The 23,191-nt window shown below is 41.0% G+C and overlaps 1 protein-coding gene across 3 annotated transcripts in view; it reads right to left on the bottom strand.

Moving 5' to 3' along the window:
• Positions 1-23,191, bottom strand: part of SUGCT (succinyl-CoA:glutarate-CoA transferase) — a 1,290,705-nt gene that overhangs the window by 186,517 nt on the left and 1,080,997 nt on the right. The window lies entirely within an intron of this gene.

Genomic DNA, 23,191 nt, shown 5'->3' with positions numbered 1-23,191 from the left:
GTGACTTACTTTGGTGCATTGCCGCATTAGCATATACTGTCATTGTAAGTACAATGGCGTTGTCACGGTCCTGCGGGCCAACCCTCCAGATAAGCCAATCTTAGTGATTTTTACTGGTTACCTCAGCACATGTGATTACTCAAACACGGTCACTGCCACCAGCAAAGGGGAACTTTAGAGCTAAAACACAAAGTAAGCCTATGCCCTCACCTGCAAAATTATGCACACTAAGTGAAAATAGGTAACATGGGCAACATGAGGCCTTGGGTCTAAGAACACAGAAATCAGAACTAGAAATTAGATTTTAATTTCAAGAATACTTCAAATCTTATGTTACAAAAAAAAGTTACAAAGATGATTATTTAATTGTAAAAGGTCACACAAGTTACTAGCAATTTCAAGGAATAAAATAAAGGGAAAAAGCAAAGTTCAGGTCACCTATCCAGGGTTGAACATTGACAGAAGTGAGGTCTCTTCTTGGGGATATATTGCATTCTGACCGACAGGCCTCCTCACGAAAATGAACAGTGTCCTTCTGGATTCTGGCTTCAGGATTAAGATATGCGTTGGTATTTTGACGCCTAATTTAAGTCCCTTGTCGGGCTTCCCCCATCGGGATTTTAGACCAGTGGTATCGCAGCCGAGGGTTTTGTAACTACTTCCCGCACCAACATCCATAAAGGAGAGTGAAAATCCAGCAGCAAAAAGGCCTAATTGAACAAAGAGCAGATTAAAAAATACCACTAACCAACAAACCTCCCCAACAACTGCAATTAATTGGCCTAAGTAACTTGTAAATCCCTGAAAACCCTTAACCACACCCCTAAAATGCCATCAGGCAAAAGCCATGCTATCCACAATTCCTGAGGAAGCCCGGTTATCCATGAGAAACATGGCAGAGAGGATAGTCGAACAAGCGACATCAGACCGCACACAGACCCACCAAGTACACTGTGTCCACAGCCGCACACAGAACTACTGAGTGCAGTGTGTTCTTGGCTGACAGAGGACACCGCTAGAGGTAGATAATTGCACTGGCTGCTGTCTGCTGAGCTCCATTATTAAGCACCGGTGTGAGAAGGGCCGTGTATAGATTTATCAAGTACATCTATTCCTAGCCACACATGTACCCACAATGTGAGGCATCAAAGCCGCAGCACCTAAGCCACATAACCTGAGACCTAGAGGTTATTTACTTTACCCTTTCAGCACTGGTAGTAATATACCTTTACATCCTTAGGCTTAAAGACTTAAAAGTTTTTTTAAATCACCAAATACTACTGGCTAAGTGAAACCTTTTACCAGTAGCATCAGGAAGTATAAGGGGTGTCAATCAAGTTGGAGCACTAAAGAGAAGTGAGAGACTCCCTTATGTGCTGTTATACTCTGTAGAGCGCTGCAGAATATGTGTGCGCTATATAAATAACTGGTAATAATAATACAGCGTAAAATGCTGACAGTATTTACTTAATCTGGTTGACTAAGTAATTTATGCAAAGCAACCAACAGCCTCATCATGTGTTATTCTGCACTGCAAACTCTCCAGTCAACCACATGGGGAATGTGAATGTGTCCATTGCCCCTAAGGACACTTCAGGTAAGCTTTCAATATCCGGTGACCGCTCTGCTAGAAATAAACTATGTATACTGAAATCCCCAGATGGATATGAGAATGGCACAGTAGATTACAGGCTCCTAAGAATGTATATGTTACACACATGAATACTGACTGACTGACTACACTTAATGGTAGTCAATCTGTTTGAAAAACCAAAAGACAAAAAATGTTCCATAGATTTAAGTAACATCAGATTTATGATTAACATGCTGGAGTGAAGAGAGGAATTAAATATTGTACAAAACAACAAATATTTTTAAAAAACTAATATATGTGAAACTAGTTAGGCATCATTATGGCAGCATGTTAGAATGGATTACATTTAGGCGGCTGATGCATACAGTAGTTCAACGCAAGTTGTCTAAAATCGCTCACACATTGTGTGCACCAGACTAAGGGCATAATTTACTAATCGGCGGCTTCTAAACCCCGGCGGTTTGGCGGCGGTTTTGCTATCCGCAGATTTACTAAGGCCAAAACTGCTGCAAAACCACCGTTAAATCGTTGTCAAAACACATTTTAGAATAGAATAGAACAGGGCTGTCATTTAGAACCCGCTATCAAACCGCCACCAAACCGCTGGGGTTTAGAACCCGCCGCTTAGTAAATTTTGCCCTAAATGTGTATTAGCGCCTATATAGTGTATACAAATCTGTACGCATCTTTATAAGCAGATTGCCTCTATCTGTGAACTTGGCTTGATTCCTTTCATCATTATTAGTGCGCACTTACACTGTCACTTTGATAGGTGCAGAAGGTACATCTGAAAACAGGTGATTTTATTCTTCCGGACAACTCTGCATAGCTTGCACATTAGATTACGTGCCCACACTGAACACTGCCTACACGTCCAGTTACAGCCCAGCTACCCTCCATCAGTCACAACAGAATATGCGACTGAAATGCCTTTGACTTAGCATTGCCCATAGCTGCGTATGCTACGATCTGGACCATACGCACTGTGAAAACATGCAAGTTACATTCAGCAAACGGCATATGTTCAACTATACACATACTTGCCAACTCTCCCTCTTTGTCAGGGAGACTCCCTGAAATAATAGCTATCTCCTGGATTGAACCTTACCCTTATTATGTAGATTATATACATTCAAAGGTATAGTAAGTGCCATTTCCTTGCATTGGTTATAAGGCACTAATAATAAGCCCTATGGCTACATGCATTTCATATAAGGTTTCTTGTGGCCACTTATATGGAACCACTTGTAAAACAATATATGTACATCTTACTAACTGCTCTGGGGCTTATATTACATTTGGATGTAAGCCAATGTTATGGCACACCTCTCAGATGTAGTACACATCCACTTTACTGCCACACTCATAGGTACTACTTTCACAATCTCCCTGAAATAATTTTTCAAAAGTAGGCAAGTATGACTATACATCATCACCTTATTCTGTGTTGGTTCAAAAGGAGTGGGGGACATGCGCAGTCTTGATGCAGGACCCTCTTTTGCTGTTACACGTCTCAAGTAGACTCTGGCACTGTAATTTTAGTAGTGTGCATGCGCAGATCTCTGGAAACATGGGACCCATGCCATGCTCCTGATGACGTGTTGCATTGATGGAGAGGTAAGTAACCTGCACCCATTATCAGGGCCGGTGCTAGGTTTCTAGGCACCCTAGGCAAAGCTTCACTCAGCCGCCCCTGCTTTCCCCAGCATATGTGCTGTAGTCGCGCGTCCCCTCCAAACATAAAACATATTTTTTTATTTTTTTTATTTATTACATATACGCATACGTACACAAATACAGATACACATTTTATTTTTATACATACGCACATGCAAATACCAAATACTTAAGTATCATACTTACCTACTCTCCTGGAGGTGTCGGGAGGCCCCCGGAAGAGTATCTGGATTTACCGCATCCCGCCCGACTCCTAGTGAAATTGGCAGGATGGGGAGAGAAATGCCGGGAATCATGGCTCCATAAGGAGGGGCCGGGGCTAAATTATGCATTTTCAAGTCATTTAGCTCCGTCCTCTTCTTCGCTCTCACAATTTGCGGCAGTTTGCCGTGATGGGGATGGGGGCCTAATGACGTAGTAATCCGGCCCCACCAGCGGCCACCTGTCTGCTCTCTGGTCATCTCCCTGGGAGCAGGCAATAAAAGTAGGTAAGTATGATAAGTACACATATATACGCACCCATATACAGATACCAGATACACATTTACATATGTACATACATGATGAATACACTAAAATACTAGATACTTAAGTACATACATACACACACACTCATATACAGACACTAGATGCACATATACATAGGTATATACTGTACATGCATACACACACATATACAGATACAAGATGCACACATACATACATACATATACCAGACATACATAGCGGTACATGCATACATACATATACCAGATGCACATATACATAGGTACATACCACAGGTTGCACAATGCAAACTTTTAACTCTCAACCCAGGCCTGACAGCTGGCTCTTCATCAGTCATGTTCCCCCAAAGGAAGAGGGGATGAGGAGAGAGAGGGAGAGGAGCTGGATACAGGTGCATGCCCTATGTATCACAGCGGACGGCAGTGCTGTGACTGACCAGCTGTCAAAGACAAAAGACTGACCTGGAACAGTCAGTGTTGGCCGGCTGATGTTTCACAGTGGGGTTGTGGGCTATAGCGGCAGCTGAGAAGATGGCGGCGGCTGCGGAAGACCCGGGAAAGGGCGCCTGGGCTATTTTCACAGTGGACGTCAGCCGATGACATCAGCACTGTGACAGCTCAGGCGCGAGTACAGACCATTATGGCTCACAGTGAGGTCCCAGCATAGTAGCGGCGGCTGTGGATGGCTGATAAGACCCGCGACCGCTGTCATTGTAATTTAAAAAAAAAACATTTTTTTTTTCTTTGCTGAGGGGACTATACAGTACCCCCTGGTGGCCGGAGCTCTAAGCACATGCCTAAAGCTGCCTAAAGGTAGTGTCGGCCCTGCCCATTATAGGTACATCCATACAACGGCATAGCTAGGGGGTTTGGAACCTAGGGCAAGTTGGAATAAATGGCCCCACCCCATTTATGTGACCTGAACTTATTGCCCAGGATAACTTATAGCCTCAGGAGCATAGGCCTAATGCCAGCCTATCAGTGCCACAGGCCTAAGGCCTGATTACCTCCACGACTTGGTGGTCTAGGGAGAGATTAATGGTAGGAAGGCCTCATAGAGGGCCTACCTGTCCAGCTATCCAGTGGGAGAGGCTGCAGTGGGGAGCTTTGTTAGTTATTTTACTTTCCCACAACTGCCGCATTATCTGGTCCTCAACCGCGTTCTTCTGCCATTGGCCCGTTCTGGCCAGCGGCGCCATCACCAGAGCTCTTCTCTCTTGTACCCAACATCTACTGGCTCTCTCCCGTGGCTACCGGAGCTCTTCGCGCAACGTCTTCATCCTCCACCCGCCACCCCCGAACAGAGGGCCTGATTCAGACCAGGTCGCAAGTGCTGAGCGCTCGCAACTGGGTCGATGGTAGCCCAGAATGCATGTGCATGATGGAGCTGGCTCCGTCGTGCACATGCGCGAGACCCGGATAGTGACGGGCAATCCGGAGCTCCGGGTCTCGTACCAAAGGGGGCGTGCTGTCGATGTTGAGTGACAGCACGCCCCCTTTGGTGGGCGGGCTGGGGGGTGGCTGCCCAGACAGAGGCGTTCCCATGAGAAAGCCTACCGTTTGGGGGCGGCCCCACTGACATCACAAGTGATGTCAGTGGAAGAACTTTCGGCTCTGTTTGAGCCGAAAGCTCTCTGGGGCTTGCGGCCATGAGACCCTACCAAAAGGGTCTTGTCGCAAGCCCTATGGTCGCGATGGTCTTGACCATCGCGACCATCATCCTGGCCGCTCGCATTAGCTGTGGGTGGCAACCCACAGCAATGCGAGCGGCCAGGAGGCCGCTCCATAAAAAAAAAGACGCCCTGATTCAGAGCAAGCGCTCTGTCAGAGCGTCCGGCTCTGAATCAGGGCCAGACTCTTCTGCCCGTCAGCCTCTGATGGAATAAACCACAAGAAAAGTAAGTAACCTGTTTTAGGTGCTAATCAATTCAAATTATAATACTAGTAGCAGCAGCCAACTAGTGAGTTGTGTAGACTCACTATGGTCTCATAAAAAGAGAAAAAGAACTAAAAAACAGAAATTTGGTTGCGCTTATCAATCCTTGTAATGGCAGAAAATAACCTCAGAACACAATGAATATATTAAAGATACTTTATATCAGACAAATAAATAAAACACTATGACATATATAGAGAATTAACAATTAAATTAACAATATAGAACAGTATAATTGACAACACCTATGTGGTCAAAGCTATTAATATCTGTGTTGACACATATTAATAGCTTTGACCACATAGGTGTTGTCAATTATACTGTTCTATATTGTTAATTTAATTGTTGATTCTGTATATATGTCATAGTGTTTTATTTATTTGTCTGATATAATGTATCTTTAATATATTCATGGCGTTCTGAGGTTATTTTCTGCCATTACAAGGATTGATAAGCGCAACCAAATTTCTGTACATCAGCATCTGATGTCAGATGCTGTGGGCAGAGCCACCCATAATGCAGTGAGCTGTGATTAGTTCTCCATTGCCGCTTTATATTGGCTGCAGTTCCGCAAGCCGTAATTGGCTCACGGCTGGTGCAAAATTCAAATGGCCACCGCTCTTTAATGTGCACCGGTCCTTGAGCTGCACCCAGCTCACGGCCAGATCTCACCCGCCACTGAGAACAGTCCGGGGAGAAGTGTCTCTCGATTTCCCCACTGTGCATGTGCAAAACGCCAGGAAAATATCCGTGGTGGCCATTTTCCAGGCTAGTAGTGCAGCACTGCTACAGCCGATGCGGGATTTCGGAGGGGTAAGTATTGAAAAATATGGGTGCAGGGTATGCGGTGTGGGCACCCCCTGGACCCGGGGGTCCGTGTTCACCGCACACCCTGTACCCATTATAGATATGCCCATGATCGGGATAGCAGAACCTGCATAACAAAATCATATGCAGAGTCTGCCTTTCATTTGTTTGACGAAACGAGAGGCTAAACACCTCCCCCCATACATGTGTTTATAATAGGTACAGGGTGTGTAGTGCACATGGGCGCCTGGGTCCATGGGGACCCACACCGTATATACCCTGCACCCAGAATATACATACCTCCATGGTGCCATCTTCCCAGTGACATCTTTGGGAAGATGGTGATGCACAATGAAAGCATAGAGCCAAGAGCATTTGCTATCTTGCGCATATGCTCCATCTTCCTGAATATCACTGGGAAAATGGAGCCATGAAGGAGTGAGGATCCAAATGCCATCACAAGGTAAGATGTGGAGGGGTCTGCTGCTGCCCATGACCACCCCATACCCCGCACCTTGTATCTCATAGCACTGTGACACATTCAGATACTTTTATAGCCATGTTCTTTTTTTATGGGTTGCAGTCATGATGCCAATGGTTGAAATGCCAACCGCTGGCATCACGATTGTTTACTCCCGGCAGGGGTCTAATGACAGGTGTCGAAATCCCGACGCCTGAGGGTTAGGTTAGGGGCTCCTGGGGGGGTGGACTTAGGGCTAGGCACCCCCCGGGAGGGTTAGGGTTAGGCTAGGCAAAAGGGGGGGTTAGGGTTAGGCACCCCAGGGGGAGGTTAGAATTAGGCACCCCCCCGGGAGACTTAATTTTAAGCTGTGGGAATGGGGGGTTAAGTTTAGGCACTTAGAGGGGGGTTAGGGTTAGGCACTAGGGGGGGAGGTTAGGGTTAGGCACCCCTAAGGGAGGGTTAGGATTAGGGGGGAAGAAGATTAGGGTTAGATAGTCTACTTACCGATCAGGATTTGGAAGCCTGCCGGTTTTCTGCTGTCGGGATTTGAACTGCCGGGCATACGTCCGGCGGTCATTAATACCGATCCCCTTTTTAAAGACTGTTATTTTGGCATATACTATAGTAGTCTGTTTTATCTCAGATTCAGGACTTTGTGACCTAGCCATTATAGTGATGAATGTCAAAAAAATTTGTCTAAAAGAAAATCACACACCAGAAAATATGCCAACTATGAAGGCAAGGGATATCTATATTTAAAGAGGAAAAATGCCATAGACTAGTTTTAAAAAATAGATGATTTGAAAAAAAGTTGTATTCAGTAATATTTATCTGTAAACCTTAACAGAAAATCACATGTGCACAATCATTCCAAACTAACTCTACATTTATATTCCCAAATCATGTCTTATCTAGATATTTGTGAATACTTCTACATTTTCTGGATATGCCAGATCAATGCTATCAAGATGGATGTGCTCGCTTGAGTTTTAAATTTATGGCAAGCTTTACCAATCTGTATTCTTCCTTTGTCTTTGAATGTTTATAGCACTAGTTCTAGAAATTCATATGTAAAAGAATACTGGAGGGTCCAACTCCAGATAGGCACAGTGTGGAGACCTGGGCATAGAGAACTTTAAATATTACTATCTTATGATGCATGTCACTGATGTTTTAAAGAAATTAAAACAAAATACAAAAGAATTGAAAAATAAAAAACAAAAAAGTACTTGAGGGATAAATAATTGTTTAAGGTCCAATCATCCCAATCCACTCCTACTATAGAACAAGAACATGTTTTTTTCCAAACCCTCACCAAAAGAGAAATGTAAAGGAAAAAAATCCCAATATTTTAAAAGGAATATTTTTCTTGATAAACATTTATTTGGGGCAAGGTGTTATGAAAAACAAGCTCTATAAACAATAGAACTTCTCAAGCACCACAAAGGAATTATAATAATTGGAGAAATAATAGGATTTTTAATAAAGGGATTAACAGAAGGGCTTTCACTTCTAGAGAAAATAAAAGGTTCCCTCGGAATGATCAGGCACCTATACAGTTAAGAAACAGGTGTGACTCCTGAACAACTTGTCTTTTTTGGAACAGAAACCCTGGATAACCAGGAAGGAAAAAAATCTAATACTAAAAATAGGCCAAACCATAGGGGGAGGGGAAGTACAGTAAGATATAAAAAGAGGATAAACCAAATATTATTATTATTATTATTATTATTAAGTGATTTATATAGTGCACACATATTCTGCAGTGCTTTACAGAAAATACTGGCAATTCACATCAGTCCCTGTCCCAGTGGAGTTTACAATCTATATTCCCATGCAAACACACATACACACTAGGGTTAATTTTTGATGGGAGCCAATCAATCTATCAGTATATTTTTGAAGTATGGGAGGAAACTGGAGCACCCGGAGGAAACCCATGCAAGCACAGGGAGAATATACAAACACCACACAAATATAAACACTGGAGAAAAATTATCTAGACAGTGATTAACAGAATGAGAGTTCTGTTGGCAAAATATTAAATTTACTGTAAGTTCTAGAGAATTACTGTATCTAAACCAGAAATATAAATTCTACAAAAGGGATTGACATTTGCTTCCTGAAATGAGGTTAATTTTTTTCAATTGTTTGTTGATTTTCAAAAATATATCAGGAAATTGTTAAAAAAAAAATTGGCTAAGGAAAAGTATACCACAACTGACACTATTCCCAGAGAGGAAATTTGACAAAATACCCCCTTTAAAAACAAATCAAGTTTTATCCCAGCCATCTTAAAGGGAGTTATATTGAGTGTTTTAATAAAAGAACTAGTAATAAAATAAAAAAAATCAAATAATATCACCAGAAAAGAAATGTTAGCAATATATATTTATTACGGTGGTCTGAAGATAGAATTATCAAGCCTGCTGATAAAGGGGGGGTTGTTTTAATGAATAAAGAGGACTATATTGCAGAAATGAATAATCAATTAAGTGATTTAAATGTGGAATTCACAAAAACATATTTTGATAAGAGGATTTTACAAAAAAAAGAAAAGGAAATTAACTTTATTAATTTCAAATATACAAGTACCTCTACATCTAAACCCATACCAATATCCACAAAAATCCAGTTCAACCCTGGGGGAGACCAATAATCTCCGGAGTTAATAGTTTGGACATCCAACATATCAATTATGATTGATTTTTACCTACAGCCCCTAGTGGTAAAGATGATTCATACCTTAAGGATACAGGGGACACATCACGAAAAATTGTTGATGTACAATGTGATCAAAATAGCACTTTAGCAATTTCTGATGTAAGCACTTTATATATCATTATTAACTGGGATAAAGGACATAAAGCAGTTTCATATTCTTTAGGTGCAAGTGAGTACCCTTGTACCCTGAAAATGTAATCTTTCCTGGGTATCTTGTTTATTTTAATGAATCATTATTTTTATTTTAACAGTTCATCTTATCTCTAACAATCTGGCACAGCCATGGGGACCAGGTTTGTCCCTAGCTATGACAATCTTTTTATGGGCTTTTGGTAAAAAGTTATTAAAGCTCATAGGATGGCAGGGGCAAACCTGGTCTGCCGGTTTAATTTTATTGATTATATACTTTTTTGGCGAGGAAATCAGGACCTCTGTACAAAATTAAATGAGAATGATTTTGATAAACATCTATGGCATCATTTGGTTTTAATAAACATGAGATTTACATTTTTAGATTATATATAATACAAGCCAAATTATTTAGGAAACCAACAGACTCAAATTCATAAATTGATAGATCGAGTGAACATCACAAGAACTGGTTGGAAAATATTCCTGTGTTAATACAAGAGGTCAATACAAGAGGCTGAACAAGAAGTTTTTAATCAACAAGTCATTTAAATGAATGAGAGTTTTTTTTAAAAAAAAGGATATTCTAACCAAACTCTAGATAGAGCTTTTAAGGTAGTAGAAAATATCCTACTGTACATCAGATCTTGCAAAAGAAAAAGAAAATATGAAAAAAGCTGTGAATAAATATGAATGGGTCTTCATCATGCAATATGGATCTTTCCATAAAGAGGGAGATAAAATCTTTAAAAAAAAACTGGACTCTTCTATTTCAAAATCTGGTATTAAAATGCCATATACCTCCTATATCTATATACAAAAAGACACCCTAGCTCAAGGATATATTAGTTGAAAGCTCCTTAATGGAAACCAGACAGTTATCAGATAGATCCAAGGATTTCAATAGATTTGGGAGGTGTTTAATATGCAAATCTACCTCCTATCCACTATATGTATATATATATATATATATATATAAGGCAGAATTCATTATAAATGAGAATACATTATTAGAGATTTTATAATGTGTCATTCAAATTTTTTTATTTAATTTAGCTGTGACTGTGGATTTACATTTGTGGGTAAAACCAAACTAACTAGCTGGGTATGTTTACAATATACTGAAGGGATTGCAAACTTATTCAGCATCAGATCAGTTTAAGAAACATCATAATTTTTCTGAATCCCATACCAGGAGATTTTTGTAAATGTAACAAATAAAATACAATTATAGAAATAGCGACACAGAAAAGAGACTCACTCAGTAAGAAGTAAGGTGGAATTATAATCTGAAATGCATGGTCCAATAAGGTTTGAACTGTGGTTTTTTAAGTAATTTTTTTACACATCCTTTTTATCTATTATATTGACCATTGTTTATACAGTATTTAAAAGTTTTACATCTTTTTAATTTTTCCACATTTTGCTATATATTGTCCTTTCATATTTCCAAATGTTTCTATATAATTGATATGTTATACTAAGGGGGTTATCCAATTAGCCACAGTAAATTACTGCAGCTAATTACCTTGCCTGAGGATATCCAATTAGCCCCGAAGTCGGCCTGATGCTGACACTTATCAGTGGGTTTTTTTCGGGACCTGACGTGTCCCAAAATAATCTATGATAATTGCCATTTTTTAAACCTGAAAAAAGGTGAAAAGACATAGGTCCATGAGTTTATCGGGGCACCTATGTGTTTTCGGGAGAACTATCCTATTATTTCGACCAAAATAATAGGATAGGGTGAAAAAAAACATTGGCGAAAATCGGGGATAATCGGCGAAAAATCCCAGTTTTTCGCCGATCGCGGAGGTGAATTAGCATCCGAACAATGTTCGGGGCTAATTGGATACCGCTCTAACTGTATGTTTTACATTTTTATGGTACTATGGAATTTCCAAGGATTCAAATTCCAACCTATAAAATTCAAAAGTGAATGTTCCAACTTTTTAAGATTCTTTCTTGGCTAAATTTAAATACAGAATGAAAATGGCCACTGAACTTGTTATCATGGTGTTGGAACACAATAAAAGATGGTTGCCAGACCACTTCTGATTAGAGATGTGCAGTTTAGTTTTCCTGAAAAACTAACACACCCGAACTTAGAGGTTCTGAGGTGAATTGAGTCCCAGCTTGGATTACTTTTGAAGTTCCAAGTAGAACTGAGTCCAGCTCGGGTCTGCTGTAAGGGCAGAACTCGGATTTAAAAAACGAATCTTAGTTTTGGAAAGAGGTCCAAGTTGCATTATTTTGGCTGTTTTTATCAATTTTAAAACAATCCAAAACCGAATCCGAATCAAAAAAACGAGGGTGGTTTTGCCAAAACCCTGACATTTGAGGGTGACTTTGCCAAAACTAAAACACGCAATGCCGAGGACATCTCTACTTCTGATTGGATGGGAAACAAAAAACAGATTACCCAGACAATTTCCTGTTAGTTGGAACACTAAATGGTTGCAGATCATTTCCTGTTAGTTGGAACACTAACAAAGATGGCCACACAACCAATTCCTGTTAGTTGGAACACTAACAAAGATGGCCACACAGCTATTTCCTGTTAGTTGGAACACAAACAAAGATGACAGTCATGCCCCTTCTGAGGATTGTCACTTCCCATGAAACCCAGTGCTATAAAAAGTGGACCATAACAAATGAGAGCATCTAACTTGAGAAAGGAATACCTATCCCAAAATACATTGTCTAGATCTCTAAAAAGGACCTCTATTCCACTGCAACCACCAACAGGGAATTGCTGTTTGATTGATTAAACAGGTAAACAGTTACCAGGACTTGCTCACCTGCTTACATGCTTCAACTTCAGCACAGCTCTTATAGGAGGCTGGGGTGAACTTTTGGGGATATTCATTTGAAGCCTGCATTTGTTTTTAATCTTGTGAGTGCATTTATGTATTGTGTGTTTAATAAATTGCCTCTACAGGTATACACATAGTATATTATTTTGTACCTTTTACCCTAGGGCCCCCACAGGTCTTAGTCAGTTTAAACAACTCTCCCAAACATACAGTTTAAATCCCTTAATCACTCCTCTCACTTCTACACCTCCAACCTCAGTTCTGTATACACCACTCCCACTATATCCACCTCACCTCCACATCGGTTAGCTCTTCATACACACACACTTCAAGTCCTCTCTCCTTCTGTCCCTCTCCTCTGGAACTCACTCCCTTGCCCCTTTCTACCAGTCTAGCTATCATCAAATATACATTCAAAATCACCTTTCCATTAAAGCCTACCACCCCTAATACTAAATCTCCACTTAACACTCCACACTTGACCTGCCCTTCTTCTCAAGTGAAATGCCAACCGTTCACCCCTCACCTTAGTATTTAAGCTCTCATGGGCAGAAACCTCTTCCCTCTTGTTCTCTCAGCACTACCCAGGCCACCTTTGCTGGTTTTCTTATGTTTCCAAATCCATTCAGCAGCTCCGATACAATAAGTTCTCACCCTTATCTAGTGTATAGGCTCACTGAATGCCAAAATGGCCCCCCTCCCTGTGACTTACCAGTGCTTGCCCTATAAGATAGTGCACTAGGGGCACTGTGGGGAAGCTGTTGTAGGACCCAGAGTCCCTTCTTCCTGCAGGGAAACAGAGATGATGACATCATCTGTGTTTCAGCCAGACCAAAAAGTGCCTTAAACAGCAAAAAACAGACCAGTCTCAAAATTGCTCGGCGAATAACTAAGAAAGCAATTAGGGAGTCCTGATAGCTTCATGAATTAGAGCTGGTTTGCTCCTGTTCAAGACTAGAAATGTGTTATGGCAGAGCAACAGACATGAGAAAGTCACACTTTTGGCTCAGTGGAAGTGGAGAAGCACAGATGTAAATGTATCATATATGGCACTGAAAGGATTCCAATAGCTATTCACCTTCATAAAAATATAGATGTTATTTAGTAAACTTTTTATGACATGTACAAGCCAATAAATAAAAGACACAATAGATGAAGGATAAACCCCAATCCCAACTAGAGTATAAAATGTGCTGCTTTGATATGTGATATTGGGTCTGATGCAGAGGTGCACACTATGGCCCTCATTCAGACCCACTCGTGAGCGGCTGTCCGCTCGCAAGTGGCTCGATGGTCCGCACTGCGCATGCGCACGACGGAGGGAGCTCCGTCGTGCGCATGCGCGAGACCCGACGAGCGAAGGACTTTCCTTCGCTCGGAGTGTCTCATCAAAGGGGGCATGCTGTCGATGTTGACTGACAGCACACCCCTTTGGTGGGCGTGTCGGGGGCATGCCTGCCAGATGGAGGCGTTCCCAAGGGAACGCCTACCGTCTGAAGCCGGCCCCACTGACATCACTAGTGATGTCAGTGGGAGTGATTTTGGCTCTGATAGAGCCAAAATCACTCCTGGCCTTGTGGTTGAAAAACTCAACTGCAGGCTTTTGCTTGCAGTTTCGATGGTCGCGATGGTCAAGACCATCGCGACCATCATCCTGCATGCTCGTATATGCTGTGGGTGGTGACCCACAGCTATACGAGCGTCCAGGAGGACGCTCCATATTAATGGAGGTGGGCCCTGATTCAGAGCGAGCGCTCTGGTCAGAGCGTCCGGCTCTGAATCAGGGCCTATGTCAATGGCATACACAAGCGGGCCATGTTTTCAGTATGTGCATGTGTCTGTGTTACTGCCAAAAGCCACAGAACAATATTGGACATAGTGAGAGGCAATTTCAGTGGGCCTCTGCAGGGTTGGTGTAATGTCCGATGACGAGACCGATATTGTGACTGATGCAAGTGATGGTGCTTCTTAATCCGAACAGAGGTGGATTACTGCTGCAGCCAGAGGGCATATTTGTATTGAGTCAAATGGCTGCAGCATAAGCATAAAGACGCAGTCATGCTGCCGCAAAAGACACAGTTGTGGCTACAATAGTGTGCACCTCTGATTTGTTAGTAAGAAAGAGAAACATTTTGTTGTATAAATGCAACCAATACATTTTTATGTCATCAATGTCCATTTTTGACACACAAAAAATATTTTATTTTTGTCAATTAAAACAAAATATCTACAGTATGTATAAGGAACATTTAACATTTCTAACATGTTTTGTTTCTCTTCTAAGGCCCAGATTTACCAACGAGTGATATTCTTATTAGTAGTCTGAAATGATGCTCCAACCAATCAGCTACTGTCTTGTGTTTGAAAACTGGCAGTTCCTGTAGGAGCTGATTGGTTGGAGCACCATTTAAGACTAGTAAGGAGTGATAACAAGAATATCACTCGTTGATAAATCTGGGCCTACAGCAAATATCTCAGTGGGTTTTAGTACATACAGTTGTAATTCTGTCATACAGAACAGGAAAAACAAGCAGATTCTGTGCTGCCCATAACAATGTAATGCAATGTAAAAAAAAATCACTTGCTATACTGTAGGTTTACAACAACTAATTCTTCGGGAACAAAACAGCCATATGTTCAACTTCTAAAATAAAACATACACTATGTGACAAGGCAAGAATTTTTCTTACGTAGTTTAAACATTCAAATATAATTGTAGGTTTTCTGGAGCTTGGCATTCAATTAAAGAAACAAACAAATTCCATATGATTTTTATGAGAAAAAATAAGTAATATTTTAATAAAATCCCACTTGGGGTGAAAAGAATGGCCATAAGTTGCCTATTATCGCGCATCAGGAGTTCCGAGCAGAAAACATCTTTTTTATGTCTAAAGCAGTGGGTTCCACATTGGCTTCACGTGAGTATAGAGGGCTGCTGAGGACCAAAGCATTCAGTAATAGAAGGCTGAAAGCTCACACACACATTATTCTTTACCATAATGTACTTATTAGAGGAAACCGTCATGCTTAGACACACACACACATATATAAAAATGTATCTATAATACGTTGAGACATCTCCAGTAGTAAATCCTCTGACAGTCTCTTGAAATACTACATGACAGGACATTGGGAATAATTAAACCTAAGTGAAATAATGAGGGTGAAACATATCTTTAAGTTCACCTCCTAAAGAATTGATAAATGAAGTTAGATTTGAGTCTTTAGGCTTCTGCTGAATAGACACACCTGCAGAAAACGTGCCTGATGCTGAGCTGGATGAAAATTGGTGTATTTTCACTAATATGTATAACAGTTATATGTATCTTGGGTGTGCTTGTCCATGATCTGTATGCTTGATTTGATACTCATCATCACCATCATCATCAGGGCGCATTTGCATCTACCCTATACTATTGAGATCAGCGGTGCATGTAGGCGGAAATGTGAATATTAGGCCACAAATGATGACTTAACCAGATGAGCAGCTTTATTATGGAACAAGAAGTGACAGAGGTAAAACAAAAGTGCTGTAATATATATACAGTGGTTACACAGCGGTGGTACGCTGGCATGCAGCCACTGTATGTAATAGGCTCTGACAGTATACACACAGAGCAGGGCTGCCATGTGCACACAGTCTCTCTCAGACAGAGGAACCTCGGAGACAGCTGATGATGTCACTGGGCAGTTAATTCCCCCAGTTACGGAGTCCTGCAGTGGACAAGAGTGCTCAGTCCTTAACATTTACTAAGTGCAAAAAATACTAATTGAAACATGCATATTTATATTTCCTTCCAACTCTGCATATCCTGCAGATGCGTCAACACTCCCTCACATTGCCTATATACAGTAAGAATGCTTCTTTATAGAGCAGACACAGTCACAAGTGAAATGTGTACAACTCAGCATCACGCATGCTTGCGTCTGCTTGGTTGAAGAGCATGCGTAGTGAGAAAACACGCAAGGAATGCTCCATCAACAGCCATACATTCAATCTAGCATCATGTTCCACATGTTTCATATATGTTAGGTGTATATATTGGTAAGTAGGTGGAGTGACAGAAGTGTTAAATTGCATGAATGCATTAACCAGTTGCTAACAGTTTTTACTTTGGGCATAGTAATAGTAATGGGTTTACATTCACCTTGTCGATAAGCAGTATGTGGACCCCGGAAGGCACACAGTACAATGTCGGCAAATTTAAAATGTTACTTTAAGTATTTTAAGAGCGCTGGCAGTACAACTGTAACCATGGTGGTAATTCAGATGCACTGCTTCCGATGCATCTGAATTGCCACCATGTGGTACCTGTCTTGCCAACATTGTGGCACCTGCCTTCCAGGGTCCCTATTGTGCTTGTCAACATTTTGATGTTAACAACAAAATACATCCCATAGTAATATAATCAATGAACAATTGTACCTGCACCAGTCACCTCTACAACTGGACAAGGCAGCTGTGGCAGAGACACTGTATGTCTGGTTGGAGATCATGACTGATAGGAGGCTTGTTACATTAGAACATCTTCAAAATTCTGCTGATGGAAAAGACTCAGAAAAGCTGATTCAAACCATTTAATGCAGAGATAAGAGATCATGTCAGTAGAGATGAAATTTACACAATATGCATAGAAGACAAGGCATATTGATATGCTAAAGATAAGCGAAAGATAATAGTCATGCTTATAGCATCACTTCAGTGACCAGACATACAGTATATTATATTGCTAATTTAGGGCTTGATTTATCAATGAGCCCTCAGCAATACTTATACTGTATTGCATAGTACCACTGCAATACAGCCTTAATTACTGCTGTAATTTAATAACATACCGTAGATGTAGACCATCCACAAAGAGAGGCTCACTACTGCAGACTTACACAGCCATTGCTGGCAGAGTAGCGCTCTGGTGAAAACCTTCTGAGGGTAATGACTAAGTGGGCATGCAGGGACTGTAAACTAATGTAGCTGTAGCCCCATACTGGCCATGTGCAAGTGGATAAGGCCCGGTGAGTTTTTAATTGATTTCTGTACTGTGCATGCACAAGAGTGACGATCAGACATGCACATTACAGCTGAAGAGGACTTTGGCTGCCAGTCTGGGAAGGGGTATGGTGTTATGTTTTTTACCAAAATCCTGCTTTTCTCACACAGTGCAGGTAATTAGAACAGAAAGTGTTATTGAATTACAGAAGAGTATGTTATGTATAATCACATTTATTAGTCTATCACTATAATGGCACCGTGTACATGTGGCACTGAAATGTTGTTACTACTAAACCTAAATGATCAGGGAAAAGCAACAGTTTCCCAAATGCAGTGTGTGGTGTCGGGGTAATTAAACATTACATGTGATTTATGGTAGCATGACAGGTACACCTGTGCATACCTCTCAGAAAATAGGACGGCTCCTCTATTAAAGGTAAGATGACAAGAGAGATGATATCCACAGAAATGCCACACACAGTACTCTTCATCTCCTTGTTAGATCCTTTCACAAACAATCCTTTAAAGGGCGCTTTTAAGTGGTTTTTATCTTATTCTTCAGCCATCTGCAAGCTGAGTACACTAATTGTGTCAAATTAATGGACCTTTCTGTAGAATGCCGCTCTATTTATCACACTCATTATGAGTATTTTAAGCACTTAAGTGACATTGTTAAGTCTCAGGCTTATGCTATTTGACTTCTGATGAAAAGGATGACAAGTTTTACAAAGTAAAGTATATACTGTGTTCTTTTATAAAATGAAAATCACTGAAACGCTGAACAATTAGTAAGAATGGCTAATAACACATACTGTACTGTACTTGCCAACTCTCCCTCATTGTCATAGAGACTCCCTGAAATAGTAGCAATCTCCCTGCCTCCCCGAAAAGTCTAGCAATCTCCCTGATTGCACTTTACCCCCATTATATAGCTGTTATATTAAAAAAACATTATATGTGTATGTGTATACATCTATATATCTATATATATATATATATATATATATACATTCAAATAGGATCATTAGTATAATTTCCTTGCATTGGTTATAAGGCACAATGATCCCTATGGTTACTTGCATTTTTGGAAAAGTGTCAGTATGTTTTCATCAACAAGTAGATCTTACTAACAGCTTTGGGGCTCGTTTACATTTGGATGTAAATCAATGTTATTACACGCCTCTCAGATGTACAGTAGCAGGACATGCCCAATTTAATGCAAGCTCATAGATGTTTTATTCACAATCTCCCTGAAATGCTTTATCAGAAGTAGGTAAGTATGTAATAACATTATACAGCAGAGTTGGCTATGCACCATTTTATATACCATTCATAGTAAGAGGACACCATAGTATGATATATGTTATGTATGGCCTATATGATGCAGCAGGTCATAGCTCTCAGAGGCATCAGTCATTGAATTGGATAATCAGATATATTATGGTATACCAGTAAAGTAATAAAAGATAAAACAATGTTTTTCTTTTCCTACGTAGAAAAAATTTTACATGAAAGGACAATCAAAGACTCTCCACGTATTTCTTTCTGTATGAGAGCTCATGTTTCATGTTTAAATACGTTACGGTCTACTGGATTTACAGCACCTACTGTGCACTGATGCATAGAGAACATATGCACATTGTAGCAAAGCTTCCACTTGTGTAATAAATACAAAGGAAACACTTGTACACACAGGATTAAACAATAAGCCATCAAAGTGCTTCTTATTTGAACTTTGAAACCACCAAAGCTGCTGTATGTATAGCCCAATGCTAGGTGTGCCGAGTAATGAAAGATGAGTTTGAAGTTAAGTACATTATGAGGCTGTGAATGAGTGATTCATTCCTGTTGAAACTTACCGATACCGGTATACTATAAGCCACATTTATCTATGTATTTGCAGTTTTTTATATCCTAATACATCGGTATGCTTCTAGCAATGGCATACGTAATGTTTTCAGTGTTTCTCAAAATTTCATAAGCAGCAAGTTACACTATGGTAATAAAGCACATGTTAATCTTTATATATATTGGTGCATGTGCAAGTATTATTTTATGTGGAAGTACTTTAATGTTTGCTGTGTCAAAGCAAAATTAACTTTCCTATTAATAGTACAACCAAATTTTATGAAAATGACAATCACAAATCACAAACCAGGGGCAAGATAGAAACTCAGGATCTAGATCTGTAAAGCAAAACAGCAGGCAGCAAGCACAAAACTGGTAAGGAAAAAAATAAATACAGAATAATGTACAGTATGCCACAACAAAACCTATCCTGGTATGATAACATTGGTAGACCCAATTGTGCCTATAGTGATCCTCATCCACTTTGTAAGCTGCAAGCACATAGGTCAGTAAGCTCCACAATGACTGATATGGTGAACATACTGTATGAGCACACATGCACTTGATGTATTGCAAAGATGTTGAATTCTTACACTTGTACATACTACCCAACTGTCCTGATTGAGGCAGACAGTCCTAAATTGAGGACTCTGTCTTGCAATCCCACCACTGGATATAGTTGCAGCAAAGCGGCTAACGCTAACCTGTCACTTATGTGCATAGAAATTAATGGGTGTTTGGACAGGAGGAGAAGGGGATAAAGGATGGGTCTAACCCTTCAGAAAAATTAGATACTCCCTCAGGGATGTCACCATGCCCAGGAGCGCTGAGAGGGGGGGGTACTAATTACCTGGGCTTGCTGGAGGGGCCGGGCGGGGGCCTGTGTCCGATGCCTCCCCCTCCCTCTTATCTGTTTGCAGTCCAGCACACACTGCTGCATGCTAGGCTGCAGTTGGAGACCAAGGAGACGGCTCGCTGCTACTAAGAAGCAGCATCAGTCTCTTCTCCTCTGCCCGTGGGGAAGAGCGATCACACTGTTCACACCCCCTGTGGATTGGTGCTGGGTTGAGGGGCTCACAGCGCCCCCCTCTCCAGCGTGCAGCACTTCAAATAGCTTTTTTTTCGAAGGGGGCATGGTCATGCCTCCCCAATTAAGCCATGCCCCCATTAATAATGGGGCTCTGGCCAACTCTCCAGCAGGAGCCATGCCCCTATCAGCTGTGCAGCTGTGGAAATGCCCCCTTACACTATATGTTAATCATTGCCATAACAGGGCTTAGTGATCCCTGTGCGAGTCCTGCTCCCAGAACCCATGACGTTATGAAATCACTCCTAGCGGCGGGGCTGCCAGCTCTAGGAAATGAAGCACTGTTCGGAACATCCTAAGGCTCCACAGGCTGTAGGATGTCTGCCCAAAGCATCAAGAAACACTCCAGGCAGCTCTGCAGTAGAGCTACTGGCTGAAGGGTGCCATTCCTGCAAGCCACATGCAGGTGCCATTGGGCAAAAACAGTGCCACTTCCAGGGCTCAGTGCGACAGCACCACTTGCATACCCCTAGTTACAGCCTTGATGTTGATGCTTCAGGTCTTTTCAGAACCTACTAATGCCTCGACCATATGGTTAGATCTAGATCTACATTTACGATATTGCAACTTCATTTACAATACTGTAGTAAGCCAAATCTGAGTCTGCAATTTTAGTACAGTCATTTTGAATTAAAAGGATTCTTGGACAAAGTTTTAAAAAATACATCCAACGACAATTGCACTAAATGCTCTAGTCTATAAAGCACAATTTTATACAATGAAGCAGGACTAATAGTAACACAAAACCATCTGAATTTATGTTTCTGACCAGAAATAAAGTTTCTCTAGGCTAAGTAGTGGGCAAGACGGCCAATATTTTCTCTAGTGTTTTGCCTGTCAATTAGCACACACATTTCATTCCTTACTAAATGTTACATTGTGCCTATAAACTTATATCCTATAGACTGAGGATTTTAAGAGCTATTATGAATGAAGATAGTAATTATTAATAACAACAGTGGGATTGATATGTATGTTGATTTATTAAAAGCTCCAAGGAAAAATAATATTAAAAAAAATATAAATATCACTCACTTAAAAAAATATCACTCACTTGAATTTTCCATTTTCTTGTAAAATTGGCACATATTTTTATTGAGTGTATTCAATTATTATTTGATTTTACTCTTAGTGTAATATTTGGCAAGTGTAACAATCCTTGTTCTCACAAACTATGGAAAACACACACATACTTTACTCGACTTCTCTTTCCTGCCTGTTAAACCTACTTTAACCATTTAACAATATATGAATGTAACTTATTATCCAGGTATGGATGACAGAATAATTTAACTTATTAGGTGACAAAAATGCATCAGCAAACACATATTATAGCAATATACACACTATCCCCAGTGCTTAATTTAAACCTTAAAAAATAAGTGGAACTCGGCTAAAAAGGAATTGGAACCCAAAAACTTATGACATATTCTAAAAGGAGATTAACAATTATTTTTAGACATTAAAGGCTATGGGGCCAAAATAACAGCCAGAACAGCTTTCCTGCGTGTTTCGGCACAAAATAAGCCATTATATCCTATACAGACTTTTCTCTTATCATACGTTGACTGTTCTACTTTGTAGACAGTGATTTGTCTACTTTTTTGTGCAAATCTTATTATTGAAGCAAAAACATTTTGCAAACTGAAACATGGTAGACAATGCAAAGTCAAATGAATATGACAACAGAATCTTATAATCTCTTATCATGGTGTTACGATTAGAGATAAGCGGGTTCGGATCTCAGAGATCCGAACCCACCCGAACTTAGGGGATCCGAGTCAGATCCGAGTCGCTCAGGTTTTCCCACCTGACTCGGTTCTCAAAACGAGGCAAAACATCATCATCCCGCTGTCAGATTCTTGCGGGTTTTGGATTCTATAAAGGTCCCGTGATCGCCGCCATTTTTCATTCCGGCTGTGGAGAGTGAATAGGGAGGGAGCTGGGAGCTGTGCTGCTGTGTGGCTGCTGTTGTGCATTGTGACTTGTGAGGTTGTTCTGGGAGCTGTGCTGCATAATTGAGGTTGTCCTGTCCATAGGGGCTGGTTGGCTGTTATCTAGAGGGGGTGACTGGCTGTTGTCCTGTCCATAGGGGTTGGCTAGCTGTAGTCCATAGGGGCTGGCTGGCTTTTGTCCATAGGGGCTGGCTGGCTGTTTTGAGGTTGACCTGTTCATAAGGGCTGGCTGTTGTCCTGTCCATAGGGGCTGGCTGGCTGTTGTCCATATGGGCTGGCTGGCTGTTTTGAGGTTGTCCTGAGCATAAGGTCTGGCTGGCTGTTGTCCATTGGTGGCTGGCTGTTGTCCATATTAATCCATATAGGGGCTGGCTGGCTGTTGTCCTGTCCATAGGGGCTGGCTGGCTGTAGTCCATAGGGACTGGCTGCCTGTTGTCCATAGGGGCTGGCTGGCTGTTCTGCTGTGTAGTCCAAAGGATGCTCTGTCCATCAGGGGTGCTCTTCTTCACCACCAGTGTAAAAAATAGAAAAACATTTTTTTGTGTGTGCGTGTTAGCCACACCACCAGTGACAAAATTAAAACAATTTTTTTTGTGTGTGTGGTTGGTTGTGTGCGTTATAATTGCTTGTTGACAATGCTGTAAGATCGTAGTGAGTAT

Source organism: Taudactylus pleione, unplaced genomic scaffold, assembly GCF_031769625.1.
Source record: "Taudactylus pleione unplaced genomic scaffold, aTauple2 ptg000181l, whole genome shotgun sequence".
Lineage (NCBI taxonomy): Eukaryota > Metazoa > Chordata > Amphibia > Anura > Myobatrachidae > Taudactylus > Taudactylus pleione.
Note: the sequence above shows the minus strand (reverse complement) of the source record. Positions and strands in the feature narration are given on the sequence as shown.